Source organism: Manacus candei, unplaced genomic scaffold, assembly GCF_025592945.1.
Source record: "Manacus candei isolate 608988 ecotype Guabito, Panama unplaced genomic scaffold, ASM2559294v1 h1tg000052l, whole genome shotgun sequence".
Lineage (NCBI taxonomy): Eukaryota > Metazoa > Chordata > Aves > Passeriformes > Pipridae > Manacus > Manacus candei.
The window spans coordinates 3,474,884-3,488,288 of record NW_026138100.1 but is presented as its reverse complement, the minus strand read 5'-3'; positions in this window follow the sequence as shown (position 1 = coordinate 3,488,288).

Genomic DNA, 13,405 nt, shown 5'->3' with positions numbered 1-13,405 from the left:
TAAGGAAAGTTTCCATTGTAGTTGCACACTTTCTTCTTTTTTTTTTTTAACTTTTCTATTCTCAATTTAATTTTTAGCTATGGATCATGTATGATCCATATATGGCACATCACTGACTGGTATTTGCATTGCATGCATATGGTACTTTGCACCAACGCTGGGAAGCACTCTTGTATCCTTCAGAATATACCAATAAGCTTACTTTATGTTGCTTTATCTTTTGTTTTCCTTTTTACCAAGAGAGTAATTTTCCACTTTTCTTAGTGGAAAATAGCAAATGCAATATCTGTAAAAATTTCTCTCCAATGTATCGTTTCAAGATGCACAGTAAAACAAAAGTAAGTATATGCACCTTAGTTGCTAAATTTTCATTAATAACATTTAAAGTGGAAAGTACCCAACTGATTTACTTAATAACTCTGTTGCTGCAAATGAACTTAAAAAGAAGAGGTGCACAACATGTGCAAAGGCAGCTTCTGCTTAATGTTCAGCTGTGGTCAAAAACAGAACAAAATGTTCAGACAAACAAGGAAAGGAATAGTGAATAATATAATGGATTTAAGAATCCTTTTGTTTAGATCAATGGCAGTTTTGTGTGGGATACTATGTAACAAAACCATCACCAACAAACAATAGAAAGAATCTGGAAGACTAAAGAGCGAAGAGTGAAAAGAATGGTCAAGAATTGCCAGGGGAAAAAAAGGTCTTGTAGGAAGATGGATTTTAATACAAACATGGATTTTAATACAAACATGGATTTTAATACAAACAATGCTTTGTAGTGTGGCATAACTGATAAGGGATTCAACATAAATATTTTAGATTATGATGTATATAGGGAAAACACAACTCTTTCTCAGTCATGTAAAACAAAAAGGGAAGGAACAAACAATGAAAGATAGTAAAATTAAGAGAAGGAAGTGGGTTCAAGTACACTATTTGGAACTCACTGCTTCAGTGAACTGAGAGTGGAAGTTGGTGCAGAATTGAAAATATTACTCTGTCAAACAGGGCAAATACTATATGCAGAAAGCAGTAAATGAGGTACTTTCCAATAACATTAGGTTGAAATATTCATGGCAAATTTCACAGCATAAGAAAATTATTCTCTTAGCTTTACTAGTTTCTTATGGCCACAGCAGTGGCAAAGAGTAAGAGACCTCCACTAACTTTTGAGGTAGATGCTGCACAGCACGGGAATAAAAATTGCAATAAGATAAATGATGCAGAGAGTTAAAAAATTTATTTATATAATTGTGCAAATACAGGCTGCAGAAATCACTAGGCTTCCACCCAGAGAGGTATGGGAGGCTGGAGCAGAAGAGAGATATCTGAAGGGACTTCCTGCCAACATGGCTACAAGGACGCAAGAAAACTTTGGGGGGGGAAGGCAGTGGTGGGGAGGAACCAAAAACATTTATGAATTTCCAATTCCCATTTATCTGGTAAGGTCTCTGTGAGGAAGTAAAGGATTGTTGAAAGCAAAATAACCAAAACAAACAAAAAAAAACACACAAAAAAAATCAACCAGTTCACAGTTTATTTGCAATAAAATCCAATTAGACAGTCTTTTTTATTCAGAAATGGTCTGTCAGTGTTTGTTTCTTCAGACAGAGAAGTAAGGTATCATCTGAACTTTCATTTGCCTACTCAGCCAACTAAATAACCGATGAATGTACCAAAAGGTATGGGAAAGCCACTGAAAGCAGATAACATATCACTTACCAACAAACCCTATTGGTTGCATGACTCCTGCCACAGGCTATAGAGACCACAAGTAGGATGAGATGAGTCTCTGTCAACTAGTATGATTCATACTTGCCAAACCCATCTGTTACATGCAAACCAGTTGTTGCTGGCACTTAATATTTATGATTGAAAGTTACTTACTTCCACTACCATAAAGTTTTCCTTCTAAGTAGTAAAGATATTCCAGCTTCCTCTGTGAAGTTTCTTTTCTATTTTAACTTGTTTCTCTTAATGAAGTGTATTTGAAACTGAGAGCTTTAACCAGTCCTTGAACACTCTGAGGGAACAGTGGGGTTTTATACACAGCACTTCAGTTTTGTATTTCTCTCTCCTTAGATCAAGTCAACCTTGTGGGAGCATTATAGGTAAGGGGAGAAAATCAGCTGTACATTTACCTCTACCACTTGGCTAAATCTGAGTGTCAGACTTTGAGAATAAAATGCTGATGGACAGCGTAGGACTGGCAGCCTTTGAGCAGGGAATGAGTATTCAGAGGCTCCAGCTCTGACTCTGGCACTGACTTACCACTTGACTTTGAACCCACCTCTTCCACAGCTTTACCTCTGTACTTTCAAAAAGAGGTATACAGCGATTACCAATACTGTAGGAATTTTATGAATATTTAATAATTAATTCCTCCAAAGTGTTCAGAATTTCAGAGATTAACTGCTTCACAGGAGGGACACGTATGAGCTACCCTTATAAGAACAGAATTATCAGAAAAGAAAAACACCTTTAAAGTGGCCAGAAAATTGTTTAAACATCTTGAAAACAAACAGTTGCCAAAGGTAAGCATTAGAAACTAGTTTTATTGCAGCACTATATAATCAAGGACTTTAAATCTGTACAGAATCCTAAATCCCACCCTTTGCTTCAAAGTAATTTACTAAACAGCCTTATGCCACTGCTTTCCTTTCATGTTTAATAAAAAGCCTTCAGCAGTTCCTGTCACATTAACACTACTGCTCCTTGTTGGGGCTGTATATGTTTAAAATGATTGCCAGAGAGCCTACAACAGCTTCCCATTGTAAATGTTGACATGGACAATTTCATCGGTAACCCAGTGACAGAAACTGGGTGTTCCACATGCACTGGGTGTGTGGTTGGCTTGCAAGATGGCCAGCAGGCTATATAGACAGAAGCACTGCCAGGAGATCAAGGGACACAACTTCATTCATATATTTCATTTATTGTGTCAAGTCATCCAAACTGAAAGTTTTTTAAATATATTTTTTCACACACAGAAAAAGGGATAAGGCCTTTATCCAACTATTTGATGTTTAAAAAATTATTCAAGAAAAGAGGAGAGTTTCTGGATGTAACACTTTCCTTCAGAAGAAAAAATTTAAGCAGGAAAAATAAACCAACAGCATGTCCATGTTTTGCATTCTCACTCAACCATTTCTATTTCAAATGTAGAGTCATTTAGGCTAAGCAAAAATTACGAAGGAAAAAAAACTATTATATTTCTTGAAAATGAAAATATCTTAAAGTGCTTGCAAGTCTTTTAAAAAAAAAAAACAAACTTGTCACATATCTCAAGTTTATTTTTTCAAATATTTCTGGGGTTGTGCTCTAAAATTGCTAAGGCTAGCCCATCTACTTGCTTATAAAGAACCCAAAAGATGGATGCCCCATTCCAGCTGTAAGATAAATAGATAAAAAGCCAATGCAGCCATTGACTTACAGTATCAGATTCAACAATTCATGAGCAATTCATTGATAAACTTTAAGCACTTTGTATAAAAGTCACTGAGAGTGGATGAATTAAATTATGCTTTAGGGTCACATGAGTTCCATTTAAATTCAAACACTGTCATGATACAGCTGTCTGAAATGCAGAGCCTTCAAAAATGTGTAACTTGCAAAAGGTCAATTTTTTAAACATTGGTAAGATAAGGCCTGGCATACTATGTTTCAGTTGCTTGGGGTTTTTTGCCGTTTGCACATCTATTTGTCAAATAATGGCTTTTCAAATTACACTATCATTAGGTATATGCACATAATCTGTATTCATTTGGATTAATTGAATTTGCCCAAACAAGTTCTCTCTCAGCTTATTTCCTTTGTGGGCAACTTTGGGCTGAGGGGAGCTGACTGCTGAGCTCTCACACCTCCAAGGGCCAAAGGAGGTCATCAAGTAACGCCAACACGTTTACAAGGAAGAGCACCAGCCTCAGCTGCGTGTTTGCCAGTTCTCATCAGCATTTTCTGCTGAGATTGCAAAGCATCCATGATTGCTACTTCCTCTTTCTCTCTCTTCCTCCCCCGCAGCATTTGTCCCAGGCACAGCAACAAACCTATCAGGGTGAGGAGGTTGAAGGCTGCTCTTCAGTCATCCTTTCTGCTCAGCTATGATTTTTACCCTTATTCCACTTCCCTGGCTTATTTGCATTTTTCATCCTTGGCAATCAGTCATAATAAGGTGAGACAAGGGAATAAAAACATTTTGTGATACATCTCAGTAAATGTTTGAGTCACTGTGGTCTAGTGGTTAAAATCTCTGTTTTGAGTAGGCTCTTATGTTAGTACCTAAGCACTAGGCTTCAAGAAATGCATTTGGGACTCTCTGTTCCTTTTTCACCAAGTCATTTTTTTTCTAGGTTCACATGTGCCTCAACAGCGCACTTCGCCTCAATAAAAACTTAAGTTGGGAAATCTCCAAACATCATAAGGAAGACAGCTCAGTCTTAAGCTCATTGTATACATGAGGAACATGAAAATGTTATGACAAGATTGCACTCTGACTAAACGAAACCATACAAACCCCTAAGAACTTGTGTGACACATCTACCAACACTTCTACATTGTTAGTGACAGCAATTCTGTGTAAAAGGTGCTGAAACTTCTCATGCAGGCACACTGAGGATATCCCACAGGGCTCCTCTTTGTTGGAAAGAGCGATTGCTTAACCAGCTCTCAGGGAGCATTCCAAATAATCCTTGGTTAAAAAGACAATGTTATCAACTCTATTGTCAATTCTAATTTTCAGGCTCATCATCACAAGCAGAAATTTATTTTCCTTGTATACCAGAGCTGAACAATCTTTGGTCAAGCACCTCTGCAAGCACCCTGGCTGAACAGGGCTCAGGGTAAAAAAAGAGAGTTTATGACCTTTGGAAGAAGGGGCAGACAATCCAGAAAGAGTACAGGGATGTCTTTAGGTCATGTAGAGAGAAAATCAGAAAGGCAAAAGGTCAGCTAGAACTCAATCTGGACACTGCTGTGAAAGATAATAAAAAGGGTTTTTATAAATACATTAACAACAGAAGGAGGGCCAAAGAAAATATCCATCCTTTATTGGACACAGAAAGGAACATTGTCACCAAGGATGATGAAAAGGCTGAGATACTTACTGTCTTCTTTTCTTCAGCCTTTAACAGAAAGACCAGTTATCCTCAGGGCAACCAGATCTCCTAAGCTGGTAGACAAGAATGAGGAGCAGAAAAAACAGCCTGAAGTCCAGAAGGAAGTAGTTAGTGACCTGTTGAGCCACTTAGACACAAGTGTATGGAGCCAGAGGGGATTCACCCAAGGGTACTGAGGGAGTTGGTAGAAGGAGTCACCAAGCCACTCTCCATCATTTATCATCAGTCATGGTTAACCAGGTCCCACATGACTGCAGGTTAACAAATGTGATGCCTGTCTGCAAGAAGGGTTGGAAGAAGGATCCAGGGAACTACAGGCTTGTCAGCCCGATCTTGGTACCAGGGTAGGTCATAGAACAGATCATCTTGAGTACAAAAACAAGACACGTACAGGACAACCAGGGGATCAGGCCCAGCCAGCACAGGTTTAGTGAAAGGCAGGTCCTGCTTGACCAACCTGATCTCCTTTTATAGCCAGGTGAATCAAGTAGGGCATCAGGGAAAGGCTCTTAACTTCAGTAAAGCCTTTGATATTGTCTCCCAGAGTATTCTCCTGGAGAAACTGGCAGCCCACGGCTTGGATAGGTGCAGTGTTTACTGGGTTAAAAACTGTCTGGATGGCAGGGCCCAGAGACTGGTAGTGAATGGAGTTACATCCAGCTGCAGCTGGTCACAGGTGGGATTCCCCAAGGCCCAGTCCTGTTTAATATCTTTACTGACAATCTAGATGAGGGGATCAAGTGTACCCTCAGTCAGTTCACAGGCTACACTAAGTAGGGCAGGAGTGTTGACCTTTTGGAGGGTAAGAAGGCTCTGCAGAGGGTTTTGGACAAGCCAGATCAATGAGCTGAGGGCAACAGGATGGGGTTCAATAAGGTGCAGTGCTGGGTCTTGCACTTGGGTCACAGCAACCCCATGCAGTGCAACAGGCCTGGGGAAGGGTGGCAGCCCAGTGGAAAAGGAGCTGGGAGTGCAGGTCAACTGGCTGAACATGAGTCAGCAGTGTGCCCAGGTGGCCAAGAAGACCAATGGCATCCTGGCTTGTATCAAAAACACTGTGGCCAGCAGGACTAGGGAAATCCCTCTGTACTCAGCACTGGTGAGGCCACATCTCGAGTACTGTGTTCAGTTTTGGTCTCTTCAAGAAAGACGAGGTGCTAGAGCATGTCCAGAGAAGAGCAATGGAGCTGGTTAAGGGTCTAGAGCATGAGTCTTGCGACGAGCAGCTAAGGGACCTGGGGTTGTTTAGCCTGGAGAGAAGGAGGCTCGGGGAGATCTTATCACTCTCTAAAACTACCTGAAAGGAGGTTGCAGCAAGGTGCAGGTTGGCCTTTTCTCCTAGGGAACTAGCAACAGGACAAGACAAAATGGCCTCAACCTCTGCCAGGGGAGGGTCAGGTTGGACATCAGGAAGAATTTCTTTACTGAAGCTTTAGAACAGACTGCCTAGGGATACTGTGGAGTCACTGACCCTGAAGATGTTCAAGAAGGAACTGGACATGGCACTTAGTGCTTTGGTTTAGTTGACATGATGATGTTTGCTCAAAAGTTGGATTCAATGACCTTGGAGGTCTTTTTCTACTTAAATGACTTTATCATTTTATTCTATGAAAGCACCAAGGTTCAAGCTGTTGGAAACAAAGCAGATGAGAACCCCTTCCACTCTCCTCCACCCTTGTGGCCAGCATGACTCAGTAATATTATCACACACATCCTTTGACACTTCAAGCAGGGCTCTGAGCTCTCCAATCCCACTGCTACTCCTACGCATTTGTTCCACCACTATAAACACCTGCTGAAACCCAAGCAACTTGTTATGTAAGGCTTTGGACTTCGTAGCACTGCAACAATTTCTTCACATTCATGTATTGTAAGTTCCAACAGTGCCCATTATAGAGGAATTCCTTGTCTGTTCAAAAAAGAGATGGAGGGGAACAAAGGCAAACAGTTACAGGAAGAGTGAAAAAGGGGAAGTGAGAAGACAAGAGACAAGCCAGTGGTACAGATTCCTGCTTTGCTACACATGTTTTCTTCAAAAGCCTGCACCAGTTCCGTACTGCAAAGTTCAAAGGACCTTTGAAACTTAGAAGAGCACCATATATTTTAATGAGCCCTCCAGAGTTTCCTGACTGGTCTCTGCTTACCAGGACACCCATCCACCTGGTCTTCCAATTTCAGCTCTCTAAGGATCTCTACATGTTTTCTCCAGAGTCACCAGTTTAAAGAAGTTCCCTTTCCACGCTACAGCCTACTACACCATCTATAACCACAGCTGTAACATTCCTGGTGTTACCACAGTCAGAAACTATGAAGGTACCCTTTGGGTGTTCTTGCTTGTCTTACTCCTTGGAACAGCACCCCTCCACCTGCCCTGTGCCACTTCCCCGCTACCTCTGAGCTTTGTGCCAAATACCCAGGTCAACATTGTTCCTGAGGTTGACACAGACACACTATGAGGAAGTCACTTCCCACAGCTGGAAACTAGAGTAAGACTCTGCAAGCAAGGTTGCAGGTGGTGCACAAGGCTGAGAGGCCCTGTGCAAACCTTCACAGCACCAGTAGGATCTCCAGAATTAAAGCAAGCTCTCTTGGATATTGCAAGACAATGCAACATTTTTAGAGAATAACAAGTGTGCCAATTTCATCCCTGACACTTCCTAGAGAGCTCAAAACAAGGCTGCCATGTAATAACAAATATGAATAATCTGAGTGTTCCAAGGGGATTTAGAGATGAAGTACCTGTATCTTCAATAACCAGCTGAAGAAAATTGATCTCATGGATTATTATTTTTTCCTAATAACTTAATTACATGCCAGATTTTGAAAGAAAATAAAAGTGGCGTTTTTATTCAGTGCTCCAAACTATATCAGAGTAAAGGTAAAGTGGCCAACAGCAAATACTGAAACAAAGCACAGGAACAGAGACAATGTGAAGTGAGGCCTCCATAAGGAATTCTGCTATTCCAGAGTCTGAGCAACTCCTGAAGGAAAATTAGCAGAGCTTCATTGTAGGCAACATTTCTCAACAACCAGTCCTTCCACAAACTTTTCTCTTTACTTTTTGATCCCATTTATACATTCAGCAAAATGAAATCCACACTAACTCACAGAATTTAATTGTGCAGTATGTGAAAAAGTACTTCCTTTTAGTTTAAATTTACTGTCATTTTTGCTGGGGTTTTTTTTTGGTTGAGTTTTTTTGGGCTTTGGTTTTTGGTTGGGTTTTTTTTTGTTTTAACAAATGATACATACTAGTATTCCTGTGAGAAAAATAGGCATTCCGTGTCATCTTGTAACCATCTCTGTGCCAGTCATAACTTTTCCATTACATCTCAATCCTCTTTTTTGCACTGAAACTCTAGTTCCCCTTTTCTATATCTTGTTTCTGACCTCCACTTCCCATCATTTAATTAGCTGTTAACCCACAAAAGACCTATAGCTGCCTAGCTGTCACAAGCCTTTAGAAATAGCCCTGTCTAAAGTTTTCTGGAAATCCAAGTTCACTGCACTGATACAGGCATGGGCAAGCAGTGCAGTAAGCCCACAACAACAAATTTGTAGAGCAAAATGTGCAGTGCCAAGGATCTGACACGCACGCAAGTATTGGAAATGAGTATAGGTAGCCCAGTCTCATGGACTGATTAGCAGTGCACTTCTGGAACACACTTGGTTAATTTAATTCAAAGGACTCATTTTGTGTAAGAATCATGGCAAGATCAATCTGCCATGTGAACTACAGCAAGATAAGTGGGGATAATGTTGAAATTTGCTTCAGAAGTGCACTCCTTACTTGAATTAACACACCCATGGCACAACATCCCCTATCAACTGGATGTACCTTCAGACCAGGGGAACTCATAAATCCAAAGAATGCTGGGTTTCTGAAGTGTCATCTTTACCCCCCAAAAAACAAAGTCGGTATTAGTCTCTCTTAATACCTGTGAATTCACTTGGTTATTAATTTGTCTCTTCTTATTCCTTTGGTACCCTATAACTAATTCAGCTAATAAATTAGATGCCATAGTATCTACTTTAGCATTTCCTTTTCCCAGTTGCTTCAGAATTCTCCACAAACATTGTCAGGTGCTGATGATCTACAAGCTTTTTTTTTACTTGTCTTAAAATACATTCTTGTAGTAGTTCACTTTGAGACAGTTCTTTAGATGTCCTCCAGCAAAAAAAGGCTCTCATCTAGAAACATTTGGTCCAAGGGCTCATTTAATACTGTTTCTTATGGTCTTGTCATTTTTTTCCTTCTTTTACCACTCAAACAGTATCAAAATCTTTCTCTGGTTTCTGTTTCTAGTGATCTGAAAGGATTTCGGTGCGACCCCCTCCCCAGTCCACTTTTTATGATTTCAGCAATCAAATGAAAAAGACTAGCTATTTATCAGAACTTGCAGCATTTTCCATATTACTCTATTTTATATGACTTCCATTTTCTGACAAGCATCATCTTATTTCTAATAGACTGTTGTAATTTGATGTTTACATATATCATTTTTTCATTGTACTTCTGGTACTTTTTAAATCTTCCTTGACAGGTGATAAACATTTATTCTTAGTTTCTACTAATGGCAGAATTAAACAGCCTTAATGCCATTTCAAATAACTTATCTTTTTAGCTGCTCCTCTTATTTTCCTCTCAACACACATTCTCACATCATTTAAGTCCACTTTTTAAAGTTGCTATATTTGATTTCTTAACTACCACATTGATGCTGAATTTCACAGAATATACTAAATTGGAAGGAATTCACACGGATCATCCAGTCCAACCCTTTGCCCTGCACAGGACCATCCCCAAGAGTCACACCATGTGCCTGAGAGTATGATCCAAACACTTCTTGAATTCTCTCAGGCTTGATGCTGAGCACTTCCCTGGGGAGCCTGTTCCAGTATCCAACTACCCTCTGGGTGAAGAACATTTTTCTAATATTCAACCTAAAACTCCTCTGACACAGCTTCAGGCAATTCCCTCGAGTTCTGTCACTGGTCACCACAGAGAAGAGATCAGTGCCTGCCCCTGCTCTTCCCCTCATGAGGAAGTTGTAGACTGCAATGAGGTCTCCCCTCAGTCTCCTCCAGCTGAACAAACCAAGTGACCTCAGCTGCTCCTCATCTGGCTTCCCCTCAAGGCCCTTCACCATCTTTGTTGTCCTCCTTTGGACACTCTCTAACAGCTTAATATCTTTCTTATATTGTGGTGCCCAAAACTGCACACAATATTCGAGGTGAGGCCACACCAGGGCAGACTAGAGAGGGAAATTTGAAGTCACTGTAGTTTCCTATACTTATTTAACTTAATCAAAATGAAAGATACAATGCTTTCTTTGTTGTTCTCCCTAACCTCTGACAGATGGAATGAAAATTGTATCCAGGATGTTTTCTTTTTGACAAACACTTCCCACTAAACAATCTTTGTAACTAAAAAGTTTTTGTCCATCCTCAGAAGGAAAAGCCCTAGAGATTAAGTAACTATGACATTAGCTTTCACAGAAATCCTGAGCTGAAAGATTAACAGTAATAAGAAAAGTAGCAATAACAATTTCACCCCAAAGCCAGGCAGGGGCCAGGGAAGCTGCAGGGAGTAACAGGACACTGCTGTCCCATGCTCTGGGGCTGGTGACACCTGGCAGGAGAGGACAGGGGTCAAACTGCTGGGAGCAGCACTATGTCCTAAACATATACAGAACAGCTGCTTGTCTCTCCTGCCAAGAAAACCCACTTGCTTAACAAATACTAGGTATGCATGCACACGTTAAACATACAGCAGCGAATTTACAAAAGCCTTTCTTTCCCACCCCTTAGGCTGTCTGCCAGAAGCACTCAACTGTAGCAGTCCGAGGTTTCCCTATAGACCAACTCCACATAAAAGTATCTGAACTAGAGTGTGACCCAGCCTCCACAGCTCACAGAGTGTTTAACTGTTAACTACTCATTGAACCACAGCAGATTTTTATTAGCAGCATTCTTTCTTGTCCAGCCACTGTGCTAGGGTTAGATGAAGTGCTGGTTTAAGGAGCAGAACATGACAGCTGGAGTGCTCTCCTCCAGCAGAGGTAAGCAGGGATCTAGGCTTGCATGCGGGACTCAGGTTTCAGTGAGAGGCTCCCTTGGACTTCTTATCCTCTGAGACAAGAAAAGGAGAGTCTAATAAGACATCTAGTTTCTGTGCATGACTCCATGAGCTCTATATAACCAAATCACAGCAAAAGTTGGTTATGCTGGAACAGAATTCATTTGAGTAAAATGTTAGAGAGTACAGTTATACAAGGTATTCAAGAAAGCACTAGTTATAACCAATTTTTACTCCCACAAATAGTAGGCAAATAAATATTTAAGTGTCCTTTACCAATCCTGACTTATCACATATTTCTCTCCTTTTGGAGAAATCCAAAAGGAACATATAGCTAAAAAGCTTTTGGGAACTATGAAGGAAGATATTTTAGAAGAACTGCCACATATAAATCTGACTCTACCAAAATCTGTAGGAGATGACAGCTTAATTTCAATGACCACACTCACCAGAGGCTCCTCCTCCTGCAGCTATCTGCTCAGCCTTCTGCTGCAGAAGGTGACAACAGTACAGGTATCTTGTCCCCAAAGAAACCATGCTTTGTATGCACACAATGGAGCGGGCAGTGGAAACACCCCAAAACGCAAACCCTAAGCCTCTCTTTACACAACTTTCCCATATCACAGCTCAAACCATTTCCTTCCCCTTCTCTAGTGAAGAAAACTGCACATATTAATTCAGAAGAATTCAACAAATAAGATTTAGACACTGACCATTTCTGTTACCATGAAAAGAAAGTGGAATCACTCCAAACAGATCAGAGTCATGATTAAAAATCTTAAAAAGAAAATTTAAAGTCATTCTGATCAGAGAAATATCCAACTGGATGTTTTTCTCAGGGCCAGTTTGCAGGCAATTTTTTCATGTTCTTCACTAAATACAGTTCAGTTGAGTCTGTTGCAGGCACAGGAACCCCATCAAGCAGAGGTCATTTCAAAGACTGAATAACTGGTAGCGACCACTGCCATGTACTACAGAGCTGTCTACAGCCACTGAATAGTTAGGAGATTGACAGCAGGAAAAATCGACCAGCTGCAGAAGAGCACTTGCTTACAATTCAAGGGCTTTCCATTCCCCTATTTGTTTAGCAGTGCTGAGCAAGCTTGGTTTACCTCTGTCTTCATTCCTCATATCACCCAAGGAAAGCAATGGCTGTCCTCTCCTGCAGATGGAAGTGTTGTGAAGAGCAGATGTAAATTCACAAAACACTAGGGAACTTTGCTCCCCAGATGTGGGGATTGTTCAACCCAGGTATCCAAAATCAGTAGTGGTTATTAAATGCCAATTGAGATCAATCTATCCCATTAACAGCAGTAGTTGGCCTTTCAACCAGAGGAAATAAAAGTATGTGAAGACTGCAAATTTCTGACCAAGCTCTCATAATTTTGAGTTAACAGAGCTGATGACAATGCCATAGTTACAATGACACGAAAGTCAGCTCTTGGAGCAAGAACAGGAAATACTCTCCCACAGAAACACCTCTGGTCCAGGTGCTACCAATTCTCCAACATTAGTGCCGATGTATTCTTGACAGTCATTTTCCTTAGGATTATATGAAGCATCCGCTTATGACCTGACAGCAGAGCCTAAGGACAGAACTAAACTTTGTAAACCTACCCATCTCGGTCCCATAGAAAGAGAGTTTCCTACACCAAGCCTCCATTACAGAATAACTTCCTCATATTTTTCTTTGCAGAGAAACCATGTGACAGAGCTGAACCTGCGTGTTCAATTCTAGTTTCACAACATGCAGTCTCAAGCAAACTCTTCCTTTTATCCCCGCTATGTAAAAGTTTCAGACATCGATAGATAGTAAGGAAGTTTCCTCAACTTACATAATGCTTTCCCTTCTCCTCTTCTTCCCTTACATACTCCAAGTTGACCAAGCACAGGACGTGGGCAGAGCTCCAAGAAGTCTGCATTAGGAAGAGCAGCAATTCTTGCTACCTTCTCACCAGTTGTGCTACAGACCTCCCAGACTTGAGCAGATGAGGTGAGTGCCAGACTTTCTCTACCACGTGGGGATGCTCCACATGACAGCCAATTACACCTCTACTCAGTGAGTCTCTTCAGAGAGACAGAAAGGACAACTCCAGATAAACATATATAGTCTCTTTGCTTTCTCTCTTCAGACCTAGTGACACCCTCTTTTCTTACTATGCAGTTCCAAGGATTGCATTTTACCTGCTATGCTTACTCCAGTTCCAGG